The following is a 15,395-nucleotide window of genomic DNA, read 5'->3' on the forward strand; positions in this document are numbered from 1 at the left end:
ATTTTTTTGTTAAGGTTAGGGTAGTAATAATAATAATTAAAATAATAAATAAATGTAAAATAAATACACAAATAAATAAAAATAATCAAATAATAAATAAATACAATAAATTAATACTATGTAATAATAAACAAATAATAATTAACTCCTAACCTTAACCCCCTAACTCTTTAACAAAAATTAATTAATTAATAATAATAATAATAACAACAACAAATGAACACCCTAATACTAACACATAATAAATACATTATTATTTAGTACTATTAATAATAATTTACTTTTTGTTCAGATTTGGGGTATTATTATTATAGAAAGAAAGAGAGAAAGAGAGAAAGAGAGAAAAAGAGAAAGAGAGAAAAAGAAAGAGAAAGAGAAAAAGAAAGAGGAGAGAAGACACAAGGCTGGTGGGGAGTGTGGGCGGGGCAGACACAGGAGGAGGAGGGGCAGCTTTCTCTCTCCTCTCTGGTCAGTGGTGGGTGGGGAACTGTCAGCACTGGGGACTGAATATGCTGACAGATCCCCTGCAGCACTGCAGGGGGGTGTGGGGGGAGCATACAGGAGCCCACAGCATGCAGGAGATGGATAGGAAGGGTGGCCGGGTGGCACATAGAGGAACTGAGAAATGCACGGCCCACATTTAATAATCACGCCCTGCATTGGTCAATAAAGTAACTGTACAAAAGTTTAATTCTGTTAAAAACCTTCAGTAACATTTAATAGCTTACTGAATGATCCACCTAATAGGGCTTGGGAGGTTACCATTTACTATCATTGTATTGCCTCTTACCAGACACATATCAGAATTGATGTAAAACAATAATTCATGTCCAAGTTTCACCGATAATATAAGCAGGGTACAGAAACAATGACATATTCACCTAAGACTCAGTCTTGGCTATTAATATTACAATTTGGGATATTACAATAAAACTACAATTTCAATTCCATGAAAAGATTATAACCAGCACTAGGGAAAGCCAAGAGTATCAATTATCTGCACACCCCCCATTCAAGTGAACGGGGCTGTGCCCCAATCACCCTGTGACTGTGTGCAGTGCACGCTGTTGAAGCACAGTGTCTGTTGCACAGTAGTGCACAGTGCAGGCTTTTAGGAGTTAAAACAAGTGATGAGGACGATGCCTTTTAAACACCCTCTGAAAAGTAATCCACCATGGATCACACTTCAAAGGACAACAATAGTATAAACCAGCCCTTACTTTTGTGTTAGTTTGTATTTTCATGGTATTTTCAAACCACTTTAGAGGCGTCTGCACCTGTTTCCTGATCCTTCCCACATAAAAAATATATTCTACCTGTGACTCCTAGTAGAAAAAGAGTCTGAGCAGGCTTTCTGGTGAGTCCAAAGATTTGTATCTAAACTACTCCAAAAGGTAGATCCAGAAGAAACAGTTTTAACCCTTAACATTTACAGTATGTTCTCTGTCACCGCTCATAATTAAAATAAATGATAGCAAAAGCCATAACACCTATATACAGTATACCTATTTAAGTGTTCTTGCATGGCAAGACCACTTACTGTTATCTCACATATATATTCTTATTATTATAGCCAAATTTACCACCCTAACTCCTCCCACAGTTTTTACTCTACATAGACAGTAATATACCGAAACGTGCGGATTGTTCCCGATTGGTGTGCTATTACTTTGTGGAACGTTTTGCCGAATGGTTCACAAAATATTGCCGTTTTTGTGGTGAAATTGGTCCCATAGGAATGAATGGCGGAAAGTTCAAAACTAGAGTGGGAGCTGACAAAAGCTAGACAGTTACTCCAGCCACTCCAACCACACAACAGTTACTCCAGCCACTCCACCCAGTTATTCCGCCCACTCCAGTTGTAGACTACTGGTGGAGGCAAGAACACTTCACACAATTTCCCCAGAAATTGTAGCTTTTCTAGTTATTTTCTGTTCTTTCCAGGTCAGTGAAATCAGAAGTATTCTCGTGTATCACTTTGCATATGCTAAACCAAAACCAACACGGTTAAATGTTAATAAATCAATGCAAAAGGTGCAGATGTTGGGCATCTTACCCGCTCAGCTGCTTAGTCATGTAATGTGCAGGTTCTATGTGTCAGGTGCATTATATTTGCTTTTTGTTTTCATTTTCTATTCCTCCTCTATCATTTCCAGGAATCCAAATACACACCTATATTCAGAGGTCAAATAAAGGCAATCTAAACATACACAGTGCCAAAACACCGGGTTCCCATAGGATTCTGGACACGTAATCCACAAAGTAATAAGATAAGAAAAGAAACTTAGTTGAAAGCGGTATTAAGCCCTAAAACAAATATTTAGTCTATTGCAGTTAACCAGTCCTTAAATGTTTTTTTTTTTAAGGTATTATTTTCACCTGTTTATCTGTCCATTGACACATGTCCTGTGGGAATACACGATTAGAAAATCAACCGATCGGTCATCCAACGACCGAGAGGCATTGGTTCGTTGGTCGAAATCGTGGCCCAGATTAACCAATCTAAAAAAAATTGTTCGTCGGGCAATACATTGTGTTGACGTCTTCTGTACAAGTGGAAGTGATGCAGTGTGCATGTGACCTTGTAGCCACGCCCTTCCGGACAGATCGAGCGATATACACAACAATTACCAGCAATGAGTATAATATAGTTTATTACACGACCTATATACATAAATAGTGATATATAAAATATAATCTGCAGAATTCTGGTTTCATTATCTCATTAGGCCAATCTACTTTTAACATTTGGATTTTTTGTTCATGTTTACGAAGATTCCTTGGACATAAACATCCGGGTCATCTTCTGTTTCCGCTCACGCGTGATAGCGCTTGATAGATTTTTATCGTACGACCGTCATACCACTGCATAGAAAATCGGTCGTTCGTCAGCGAAACGACAAAATTTTTCACTGTTGTTTAAACCGATTTTTTCTTTCACAATATCGTTATTGGTTAAAACATCCTGCTCATCAATGAAGAGAAAATCATTCAATCAGTGGTTGCGCAAAATTTTTCGTACAATTTTCTTATCATGTGTATTGGGCATTGCGAAGTCTGCTCATCAACGCAGAGAAAATCGTTCAATCAGTGGTTCTGCAAAATTTTTCGTACGATTTTCTTACCGTGTGTATGGGGCATTGAGAAGTCTGCCCTCTGGATGGAGCAGCAATGGAGACATCTTTGAACATCATGATTGTCAGTCTGGGGGAGATTAGTGTTAGACTAGCACAGTGGTGGTCAACTTAAAAATCATAGATGGTCTCAAGTGTGGCCCATAACACTTCCAGAGGACCAAACAATAGCAGAACTTTTTTACACCTTGAAGCCCCAAACTTTTGGTTCCGCTGAATTTTTAGCAGCATATTGCAAAGCACACTAAAGAAGTTGGAGTACAATAACCCCCAGCATTGGCGTCAGTGACTGCAGTAACAATCAGTGCCAATGGATGCAATAATAACTCCCAGCATCAGTGTCAGTGAACACTATAATAACTCCCAGCATCGGTGTCAGTGAACACAATAATAACCCCCAGCACTGGTGTCAGTGGACACAGTAATGACCCCCAGCACTGGTGTCAGTGGACACAATAATAACCCCCAGCATTGGTGTCAGTGAACACAATAATAATCCCCAGCACTGGTGTCAGTGGACACAATAATAACCCCCAGCATTGGTGTCAGTGGACAGAGTAATGATCCCCAGCACTGGTGTTATTGGACGCAATAATAATCCCCAGCATTGGTGTCAGTGGAAACAATAATGACCCCCAGAACTGGTGTCATGGAAAACAATAATAACCCTTAACATTGGTGTCAGTGGATACAATAATAAGCCCCAGCATTGCGATAACTCGACCCACAGTACAGTCTCTCTGTCAGCACCAGAACTGAAACACACAGGGTGCTCCAGTGCTTGGCACCCTGCTGCTACTACGTGGCTGCCTAGCAATCACGTGTTGGCACCAAGGGAATAGTAGATTTAGATGGCCTCCATGATGCTGTTTGTTCACTACAATGTTCTCTAACAGACCTCTGAGGGCTTCACAGAACAGCTGTACAGAACATACTGAGATTAAATTACACACAGGTGGACTCTATTTACTAATTAGTTGACTTCTGAAGGCAATTGGTTCCACTAGATTTTAGTTAGGAGTATCAGAGTAAAGGGGGCTGAATACAAATGCACGCCACACTTTTCAGATATTTGTAAAAAAATTTGAACACCATTTATCATTTCCCTTCCACTTCACAATTATGTGCCACTTTGTGTTGGTCTATCACATAAAATCCCAATAAAATACATTTACATTTTTGGTTGCAACATGACAAAATGTGGAAAATTTGCAAGGGGTATGAATACTTTTTCAAGGCACTGTAGATTCAATTTTCATAATTCATGTATAATAATTGCAACTATATATAATTGGATAAAATGTGTTAAAAATAATAAATTAATGAATAAGATCATAATCAATGGGATGCATTAAACATTATCACAACTAATAATAATCAGAATAATATTAATAAATTATTACTAAATCATATCAATCCATTGGTCTATGTAACCAAGATGAGGACCTACTGAGACTAATTTGCACTCTCTTTATGTATGGGGGAATCACACTTTAGGGATATGGTAGAAGTGGGGAATAAAGAGAAATGGTCTAAATAAAAAACGTAATTCCTGTTTGCTCAGTATTTTGCGATCAAGGTCTGGCAGCGCCTTAAATGTCTGTCTATATATGATCTCCCTTAAATTTTCCATATGTTTGATGATCGCTTCTGCCAGAGAAGATTCCTTATCATTTTCTACCAAACCTCCTCCAATAGATAGATTTGCTATTTCATCTGATGTTATTATAGATATATGCAAGATATATGATTTTATTTTATATCCCCAATTGATATCACATCAAGATTTGAATTTAATTTTAGTTTATTTTTATTTTAATTTATTCTTATTTGTATTGTTATTGCCCTCCAGAGGATTTACCCCCCCCCCCTTTCCTGACCAGACCATTTTTTGCATCACTTTAATTGACAATTGCGTGATTGTGCAATGCTGTATATAAATAAAATTTATTACATTTTTTCCCCACAAAGAGAGCTTTCTTTTAGTCACAATTATTATGATCTTCATAACGAACCCCCTCCCCCCTGCATAAAAGTAGTGCAAATTAGTCTCAGTAGGTCCTCATCTTGGTTACACAGACCGATGTATTTAAATTATTTAATAACAATTAATTATTATTATTATATATGTGATTATTTTAATCCATCACAATTATGATCTTCATAACCACGTGACCTCCAGAAGGTTTTAGCCCCTTCATAGCCAGGGCATTTTTTTTTTTGCTATTCAGCACTGTGCTACTTTAACAGGCAATTGGAAAATGCTGTACCCAAATTAAATTTATATAATTTTTTCACACAAATAAAGCTTTCTTTTGATGGTATTCACATTTTTTTGCTATATTAAGGAAAATATACAGAAATGTTGAAAATAAACTTGTTTTTTGTTATAAATTTTGCAAAAAAAAAATCTTTCTTCATAAATTTAGGCCAAAATGTTGTCTGCTACATTTCTTTGGTAAAAATACCCACATCAGTGTATATTATTTAGTCTGTGTGAAAGTTATAGAGTCTACAAACTATTGTATATGTATCAAAAGCATTTCAAAGCAACCAGGTCACCAGGTCAACTCCCAAACCTCGAGAAGACCCTCAGATGGCTGACGCGTTTCGGGGGACAGTTCCCTCTTCCTCAGTCCTGCCTGCCACAAACAGTCTTTATAAAGTTGAAGGGTGGAATCATATGGTGTTGGGCAGACTCCTCCTACTGGGGTGTGTATGGATAATGGTCCAAATAACACAGCTGGTTATGGCATTGTCACGAAGTGTGATTTTTTTTTTGCTCACAATTGTTTACAAAATTAAAAGAATGTGTTTTCACCATTTTTTCTACATATTGTCACCAGTGCAGTACAGCATCATCATATGACTGACATGGCAGTGATCAGGGATACTGACTGGTGACAGTATATCAGAAAAAAAAAGAAATTAAATAACTTTTTGTTAAATTTTTTTTACATACTGTCATCAGTGTAGTTCAGTATCAGCATAATGACACTGTACTACTCTTGGGGGTGATCAGGGAAATTTTTTTGATTGCTTATAAAAGTGATGATCGCTGTTATAAGCAACTGTGTTAGCTGTCATGAATGACTTTTATTGACAGCTTGCTTACTATTGTGATGCTTTGATTGCCTGCGATTGCACCAGGGGGCACATTAGTACACATGTGCACCGAGACACACAGGTACGCTGCGGTGCCTGGGGTTGCCTCCTGTCAGCAGTAAATGTACTGCAGGAGGTTGACAAGTCTTTAATTTAATATTTTTAACACATTTTATCCTCTTTTATATATTTACAATTATTATACATGTAGCACCCTCATAGCGAAGGATGCTAGGTAAATTAAGTTTTTTGCTCCTTCTGCAATCAAGGAACAATTATTATTTGGTCTGGTCTGTTCAGCATTTCACAGATTGGGAGTTTGATTGCTTCTCCTGCCTCTAGAAGAAGTATCTAGAGCTTAGGGAGGGAGAATTCAAATAACCAACCTGAATATTGCTCAAGGTCTAGCTAATCTCTGGGGAGGTGCGCCCAGATGGTGGTTGGCAAGCTGATAAATGGTCTTGGTTTCTGCAGGAATTCTCTTTCCCCAGCAAAGAGAGTTTCAAGCCTCAGGAGGCTATTGGATTGAGGACTCTGTTGCTGTTTTGTGAGGTCTCAGTGGTGGCAAAGCTGGGACCTGGAAGACATCTGGAACTGATTGTAAAACTTTACCAAAGGGATCTGGTCTATAGGAGGGTTGTCTCACTCACTGGATTGTGTCTGGAGGAAGCTGGAAGGTGGCAGCTGTCCTGGGGATTTGTAATGATCGTGAATTGATTCCTGGTGACTGTGTGCTTTTGCGATATACAGTAAGTGCCAGAGGTAGCTTGGACTGAGTCAGCTCTCATAGGGTCTTAGATACTGTCCAGTCCAAATCCTCCGCAGTGTCCTGGAGCGGGATCTTAGAGAAGAATGCTCTTCTGTGCTGTGCAGTGTTCCCGGAGATTGCACTGGGTACCAATAGCTTTGCAGTGGTGCAGGTTAACTAGATGGCATAGAGACTCACCTCATGGTCCCTAAATGTGAGGACTTAGACCAGGGGTGGCCAACCTGCGGCTCTCCAGCTGCTGCAGGACTACAAGTTCCATCATGCCTCTGCAAGTCAGTAACTTCCCATCTTTGCAATGCCTCATGGGAAATGTAGTTCCACAACAGCTGGAGAGCCACAGGTTAGCCACCCCTGCCTTAGACTGTCCATTATTCACAGTTGCCTAAGGAGAAGACTGTCCTGTAATTACTAACCATTTTGGAGTATCCCATGCCCTAATCACTCTCCTGTTACAAGTTTTACCAGCAATAAATCACAAAAAGAGAACCCCTAGGCTGTTGTTGGGGCCAGATTGAATGGACTGTTGCTTGAGTGGCTGGTGGCCTCTGTACTGTTTGGGGTAGAACCAGTTAAACCAGCAGCACCTGCGGGGGTAGTACTACATACAAGGAGTATATGCAGAGTACCTTGTAAAGCCTTGGAGTATATACTGTAAGTTTAGAGATTCATATATTTGCATGTATTGCTTCTCCCATCCTCTGGAGCCTTGGACACACTGTATAAAACACACCAGTAACCAGTAGACGCAATCTCTCGAGCCCTATTAGTTATTTTTTTTCAGATTTTTTTTTGTGTATTTACAATATTAAAAGAATTGTTTTGTGTTATAGGGTACCCTCCTTATTATATATAGTGACCCTAGGATTGTGGTGATACTCATCCTTATGAGAGTTATATTGCCACTTGTGTCTCGTCTATATTGCTGTTTTAGCCTTTGGCTATTGTGAGTATACACTCATTATGTCCTCCTATGTAAATAAAGTTTACCTGCACTAGACCCTTGTGCCATTATGTTTTTCTGTATATCCCAGTCTGAAGAGGGCAGCAGTAGCTCAGCTTACCAGGTTGTAAGTGACATTTGAATGGCCTATACCAGGGGCGGACTGACAATTTGGAAACTCGGGCACTGCCCGAGGGCCCGGGGTCAGTAGGGGGTCCTATGAGATGCCCCTGGTACCTTTTTCATAGGCTTTTTTGAGCTTGGGCAAGGACACAGGGGCCCCTTGATCCCCTATTGCCCGGGGGCCCCATGAGTTGTCAGTCCGCCCCTGACCTATACTAGTTATTCTGGTCTTTACGAAGTCCTTAGCACTATGATGTCATTTGGAAATACATTTGTGTCTAAATCGGTCCCTTCTCTAGTATGTGTTCCTTATCCTGCTCTGGAAGAAGCCATCCCGAAACAAAGCAGGACCTGTAATAGAGTCTACAAGGGGTGTTCAAGTCAAACCGGGACATTTGAGTTTATATAATAAAAGAACAAATTTCAAGGAGTGGAAACTGCGTTTATTTTTCAACATACTCCCCTGCTACGTTTATACACTATTCTCAGCGTATCACTAATACCTGGAAAGCTTTGACATAGAAAGATTTGTTGGTATGTCTGAACCATCCTAGGACAGCCTGCTTCACTTTGTCTGTATTGTGTTCACTGTTCCCACAGAAAGAGTCATCTCTTGTGCAATTTTATGACAGGTTATGCATTGATTATCCAGGATCAGGGGTTCCACACGTTGAAAGTTCACAGGAATTATGGCTGTGGGGTGGGAATAATTGCAGCCTGGATCATCACTGATGGAGGTATGCCCATCTTTGAAACTTTTACACCATTTAAATGTCTTACTGCGGCTGAGCGTCTCATCACCGGACTGTGCTTGAAGTCTTCTGTAGATACCCGCAGGTTTTACACCTTTGTTAAACAAGAACTTCATCACCACACTCTGTTCCATGCACACACTAACACTGTTCTCTGCCATCGTGATTAAAGATCTCTGGACTGGCCCGCGACATATGCACCGCCTATCAGTAATAGGACATACTTGCCACTTACTACTGCGTGTAGGACCACCATGCTAGCCTCCCTTTTTACACCTGTGACATTAAAAGTCCCAGTTTGACTTGAAAGCCCTCCTTATCTATAGGTGCTGAGAATAAATATTCTCTATTGAACATGATGGATGCTAGCATATTGACAGCAAAAGACATAGCAGCTGATTTATTTCATAATGTGCATCTCCATAGTAAGCCATTACAATGTGCAGCATGGGGACGGAGGTGGAATATAAGCAGGCTGTGGGTTGAAATTAGTTACAAAAAAGTAATTTAATTCTCTTTTTGAATAGTGTCAGATGAAATATGGCAGCACAGGTTACAACCTCAACATAACACAAGAATCATGAGATCCTAACCCTTTGATGGAATAATAGTAAAGAAACTTTACTTCTCTGAATTTAGGTCCTGCTCACAATTAACAATTCAGTGGCCTAGGTTTGTCCACCAGGAATTCCCAAACCCAATCAGCAAAAGAGGCTTAAATAGGAGTGTATGTGTGTTCCAAAGCTATGCTGCTTGGAAGTGGAAAATACTTGGGGGGGTTGTTGATCCTTTCAAAGAATGAAGTGCCAAGAATCATGAACATCATTCTGGAGGTTGTTTGAGTACTTCCTGTGACATTTTCAATCAACAGTTAACCACTTCCAGACCGGACACTTTTACCCCCTTCCTGACCAGGGCAATTTTTCGCTTTCAGCGCTATCACACCTTGAATGACAATTGCGCGGTCATGCAACACTGTACCCAAATTAATTTTTTACCATTTTTTTGAGATAGATAAAGCTTTATTTTGGTGGTATTTATTCACCGCTGGGATTTTTATTTTTTTTGCTATGTAAATGAAAAAGTCCAAAAATTTTGAAAAAAAGTGTTTTTTTAATAAAATTTTCAAATAAATATTTCATCATAAATCTTGGCCAAAATTTATTCCGTTATCTTTTTATTAAAAAAAAAAATCCAAATTAGTTTATAACCAAAAATTATAATTTTTAAACATTTTTTTTTACATTTTTATTTTATTTTTTTATATTTTTTATTTTTATTTTATTTTTTACATACTGTCACCCTAGCAGTACAGTGTCACCATGGTGACACTGTACTACTTGTGGGGGGTGAAGATTTTTTTTTTTTTTTTTTACACTGATTGCTTTTACACCCACATAGGATGTAAAAGCAATCATTTCTCCTTCTCTCTGTCTGCATTCTTGCACTCATTGAGAAGTACTGAGTGAGCTGTGATTGGTCACAGCTTGTCACATGGTACAAGGCTGTTGTGAATAGCCTTGTATCATGTGACCTCTGTGATCATTCACAGATTTCACACGTAGTAAGCAATGATGTCAGAAGTGACATCTTGCTTACTACTTTGCATGTGATCACTGATTGGCCAATCAGTGATCACATGATCGGGACCTCGTACAGAGGTCCCGTCCGACGATCGGTGTTTCACTGTGTCCGGAGGACACAGCGGGCACCGAATCGCGGTGCTGCGCGCTCCCAGGGAGCGCACACAAGCAGGGTGCGGGGAGGCCGTTTATAAACGGCCACCCAACCCTGCAGTGCCACCGTCCGGCCGTTTATATGCAACGGCCAGTCGGGAAGTGGTTAAAGATAATTTACTGATGCGCTGCTTATTTCTTTTATTCTACTGCACTCTATTGTTCTTGTTCATATTAATATGTGAGGATGTACACCTGTTGTCATTTTTCTTTCTGTTAGGCCTCATTCACACGGGTGTGGTTGTAACCCTTACATATACCCAGTGAAGTGACTGGCCTCAGGTGATATACAGAGATGAAACTAATCCTCCTACATAGGCGGTACCTGTTTATCTACAACTGTCTTTCCCCTACATCCAGTCAAAGTGAAGAATTTACACAGGATCTTTCAGCTCTGAAAAGCAGTGGGCTGGGAACTGATGTTACATCAGAGAGGAAAGCTCAGAGCTGATTGGAGGGAAGGGACACCCCCCCCCCTCCCTTCAAACAGAAAAGGAGCTGAGGCTGTCAATCACAGGCTGTGCCCTTCCTTGTCGTCTTTTTTCTCTTGGGGTCAGGAATACTTGTCAGAAGTGACTCATGTAGATAGCAGAGGAACAAAGCAGCAGGCAGAAATGACACTTACTGTAGTGCTCTGGATCCAGACAAGTACACACTATACAGGGATGTGCTTTGTTCAGATTTTATTTCAGAGGTTTACCACCACTTTAAGTGTACACCCATGTGAGGGCAGGTGTTCCATGTATCCTCATGCAGGCAGTCCTGAAGTTTTGCACAATAATGTAACCTGAGTAACGTTTGTTAACGTGGTTGTAATGTCTAATCATTTTTTACCGTAATGTATAAACATTTTTTACCCTAATACATTCCTTGCATCAAACCAATTCCACAGAGTACTTTAAATTGATTTAGGGTGCTGGTGCCCAACTCATGGACCCTTGGTACTTAATGTGGAGTGTAGTAAAGAACAAAAAAACAGAGCGCACCAACCTCGCACATAGTTGGTGCGCTCTGTTTTTTGTTCACTACTACAGTCTATATCGAGCTTCCCCAGCTTCACATTAGAGCTGCACAACCTTTGACCGGTCCTGGAGGAACTTCCATATATCATACTTTATATTGATCCATCGGTCCTCTACCAGGGGCGGACTGACAACTCATGGGGCCCCTGGGCAATAGGGGATCATGGGGCCCCTGTATCCTTGCCCAAACTCAAAAAAGCCTATGAGAAAGGTACCAGGGGCATCTCATGGGGCCCCCTACTGACCCTGGGCCCTCGGGCAGTGCCCGAGTTTCCAAATGGTCAGTCCGCCCCTGTCCTCTACTGATCTGGATACCTGAGCGCAAGAAGTGTTGTATCTGTGTTACTTAATGTGGCGCCCCAGCAACCAATATTTAATGTTGCACCTACGGAGGTGCTTATCAACACATAACCTGAGAAAGTAAAAGGTGAAGTGACTGTGAACTTCAGCTGTTCTAAATCATGTGAAATGGGGAAAACCAGGGAATGTCCCTCCTCTCCATGTACTGTGTCCTGTGAATAAAATCTAATGCTGGCTCAGAAAACAGCATTTTTAAAGGAAAAGTTCACCTTTGGGAACATGTTCCATCTTCCACCCGTTTTTAGGGAGGAACATGTAACATGTCCCCAATGCTGCAGCTGCTGACTGAACCCTCTCCCCCCCTCATCACCATGACAGCAGTACGAGGAGAGGTTCCCCATACAAGCTGTCACTTTTTAAAAATAGTGCAACCACACCATTCATTCACAGAGTTCTGTGAATGAATGAACTACAAGTCCCGACAGCCTTAGCAGCTGTGGAGCTCCGTGGTAGTTCATTGATTGTTCTTGTCAGCATATTTCCGTGCCCGTACTGGCAAGCAGACATACTGACAGGTCTGCAGGAGACATGCATAGCACCAGTGATCTGCTGATCACAGGTGCAATGCTTTACAGGCTCCTACAACGAAAAATAATAAATGCACATTTATTTGTCTGCAAAAAAATGTGCATTAATTATATTTTGTCAAAATATAAACTTATCCTTTAACCGCCTCCCGCCCGCCATATAAAGAAATGACGTACAGGCGGTGGTTCTCTCATTCTGGGAGGCCATCATATGACATCCTCCCACTCTAACCCCGTGTGCGTGCCCCCGGGAGTGCCACCTGTCAGTGCCCATCAATGCCACATACCAGTGCCCATCAATGCACATCAATGCCACATATCAGTGCCCATCTGAGCTGCCTTTCAGTGCCAACTATCAGTGCCACCTATCAGTGCCAGTCAGTGCTGCCAATAAGTGACACCTATCAGTGCCAGTCAGTGCTGCCTATCAGTGCCCGTCAGTGTTGCCTAACAGTGCCCATCAGTGCCACCTATGAGTGCTGCCAATAAGTGCCACCTATCAGTGTCAGTCAGTGCCACATACCAGTGCCCATCAGTGCACATCAATGCCACATATCAGTGCCTACCAATGCACGTCAATGCCATATATCAGTGCCCATCTGAGCTGCCTTTCAGTGGCAACTATCAGTGCCAGTCAGTGCCGCCTATGAGTGCTGCCAATAAGTGCCACCTATCAGTGCCAGCCAGTGCCACCTATCAGTGCCTGTCAGTGCCACCTAACAGTGCCAGTCAGTGCCGCCTATCAGTGCTGCCACTGAGAGGGAAGTATTGCATGGACTAGTAGATATGGATGGCTTTTACATACCAAATTAAAGCCTAATTCCAGGCTAACACCTTTTTTTGTTAAACTGTTCCATAAATATTTTTTTCCTTTTGGGATAAAGGTTTTACATAAATGAACAAAATCTGACCATTATAAGCACCCCTCGCCATGTCAAACGATTTGTCTCAATCATATAACTGCCACTTTTGCTGCACAACTTGGTCTGCTAAGGTAGAACTAAACTTTAATAAAATTCTCACCACCACCTTCCAATGTTGTGGCAGTTACATTCCTCGCCAGCCACTGTCATCATTTTCCCCAGCTGCTTTTTAGGCTTGTTGATCGGTTGTGTGGGATGACATCATCGCACACGCAAATCATGCACACGACAGTCAGGAATCAGTCATTCCAGCACAGCCAAAGTGTGTGGTAAATGCGTGCTAAGCTGCCCATGCACAGCTCAATGTACATTCAATGGAAGACCAGCAAGTGTGTGTTAATGCAGAAGAGACATAACGGGGTTTATTTACAAAAGCTGGAGAGTCCAAAATCAGACTCCCTTCTGCATAGAAACCAATCAGCTTCTAACCTCAGCTTGTTCAATGAAGCTTTGGCAATGAAACCTGGAAGCTGATTGGTTTCTATGCAGAAGTGAGTCTGATTTTGCACTCTCCAGCTTTAGTAAATAAACCCCCATATGTCTTCTCTGCAAAAAAGAGCTGCCCACTCACATATTTTTACATGTTCAGTTATATATTTATTTATTTCAGGTACCTATATAGCACTATCCATTTACGCAGCGCTTTATATATATATTGTACATTCACATCAGTCCCTAACTCTCAAGGGGTGTACAATCTAAGGTCCCTAACTTTCATTAATACATACAAATACTAGGCAGGATCCAATTAACCTACCAGCATGTCTTTGGAGTGTGAGAGGAAACCGGAGTACCAGGAGGAAACCCACACAGGCACAGGGAGAACATGCAAACTCCAGGCAGGAGATGCCGTGGCTGGGATTTGAACCAACGACCCTAGTACTGCCAGGCGGAAGTGCTAACCATTGGGCTGCCCTATACCAGTGAAGTGACTGGCCTCATGGGGATACACAGAGAATAAACAAATCCTCCTACATAATTTGTACCTATCTATCTGCAAACTTCTCTTCTCTACGTCTGTTCAAAGTGCTGAATATATACAGCTTATCTAAAGCCTGCCATAAATGGCTCAAATCTAAGCTGGCCGACATTTAAACCATCTATGGCCAGGTTTATTGTACCCAAATCGATTGTTGTATGACTTTGGTACAGCCAACCTATTGGATTTTTCATGCGATTATTGTGTTCTCCCGGTAGGGATGGTTCCTCTCCACGCCTTCCCACTGGGAGACACAGTAGCTATGTGGGAAGGTGTGTGTCTGTTACCTACATACTTTTGCTAATAGGCATCCCTCTTTCCCATCTCAGAAAGCTGGGAGGTACGCATGCACACTGCCCTAGGTAATGCCCACATGTGATGCTAAGCTTTTATGATTGAAAGAACTGGAATCCAATGAACAAAAAGTGGCAGGTCAGGGACAGTCATGCTGAAGAGGAAAGAGCTAGACGATGCTGGATGTTCTCCAACCAGTAGAAGTGGTAGGCCTGATCTGACTCCTTCTAATAAAGGAGTTTGTACAACTGTGCAAGACTGAAGGTAAAGATGGAGTTCAGCTTTAAATCAAGTTATAGTTGAAAATAAAGAAAATATATATGAAAACTCACAAGCTTTGCAAAGCAAGAAAGAATTCAAAGAGGGATACCATGCGGTGGATATAACCATAGCTGGTAAAGGGGGGCAAAAGGGGCAGGAAAACTTCTGCTGAATGGACGCTAAATTAAAAGCTTAATGTGTTTCTACGGTGTTGGTACGGCGCATATGTGACCCAGAAGCAAAAACTGATTCATATACTGTATGTCTATTTTATTTTCCTTTAGTAGAACTTTACCAATACTTCTTGTCACAAGTTAGCCTGCAATTTCTTGTTGTGTTCTTCGGCAGTGCTGTTCCAGATCCCTTTCACATGTGTGTTTGTCTGTGCTCACCTATGGGTGTCATCTTCTTTTCTCTGGGTTTTATTTCCCTCCTTCCATCACTTCCTGGCCCGCCTCCTTGTTTGCCTG

The sequence above is a fragment of the Staurois parvus genome, unplaced genomic scaffold, assembly GCF_062004578.1.
Source record: "Staurois parvus isolate SC_StPar_1 unplaced genomic scaffold, SC_StPar_1.0 ptg000694l, whole genome shotgun sequence".
In the NCBI taxonomy this organism is placed as follows: Eukaryota; Metazoa; Chordata; class Amphibia; order Anura; family Ranidae; genus Staurois; species Staurois parvus.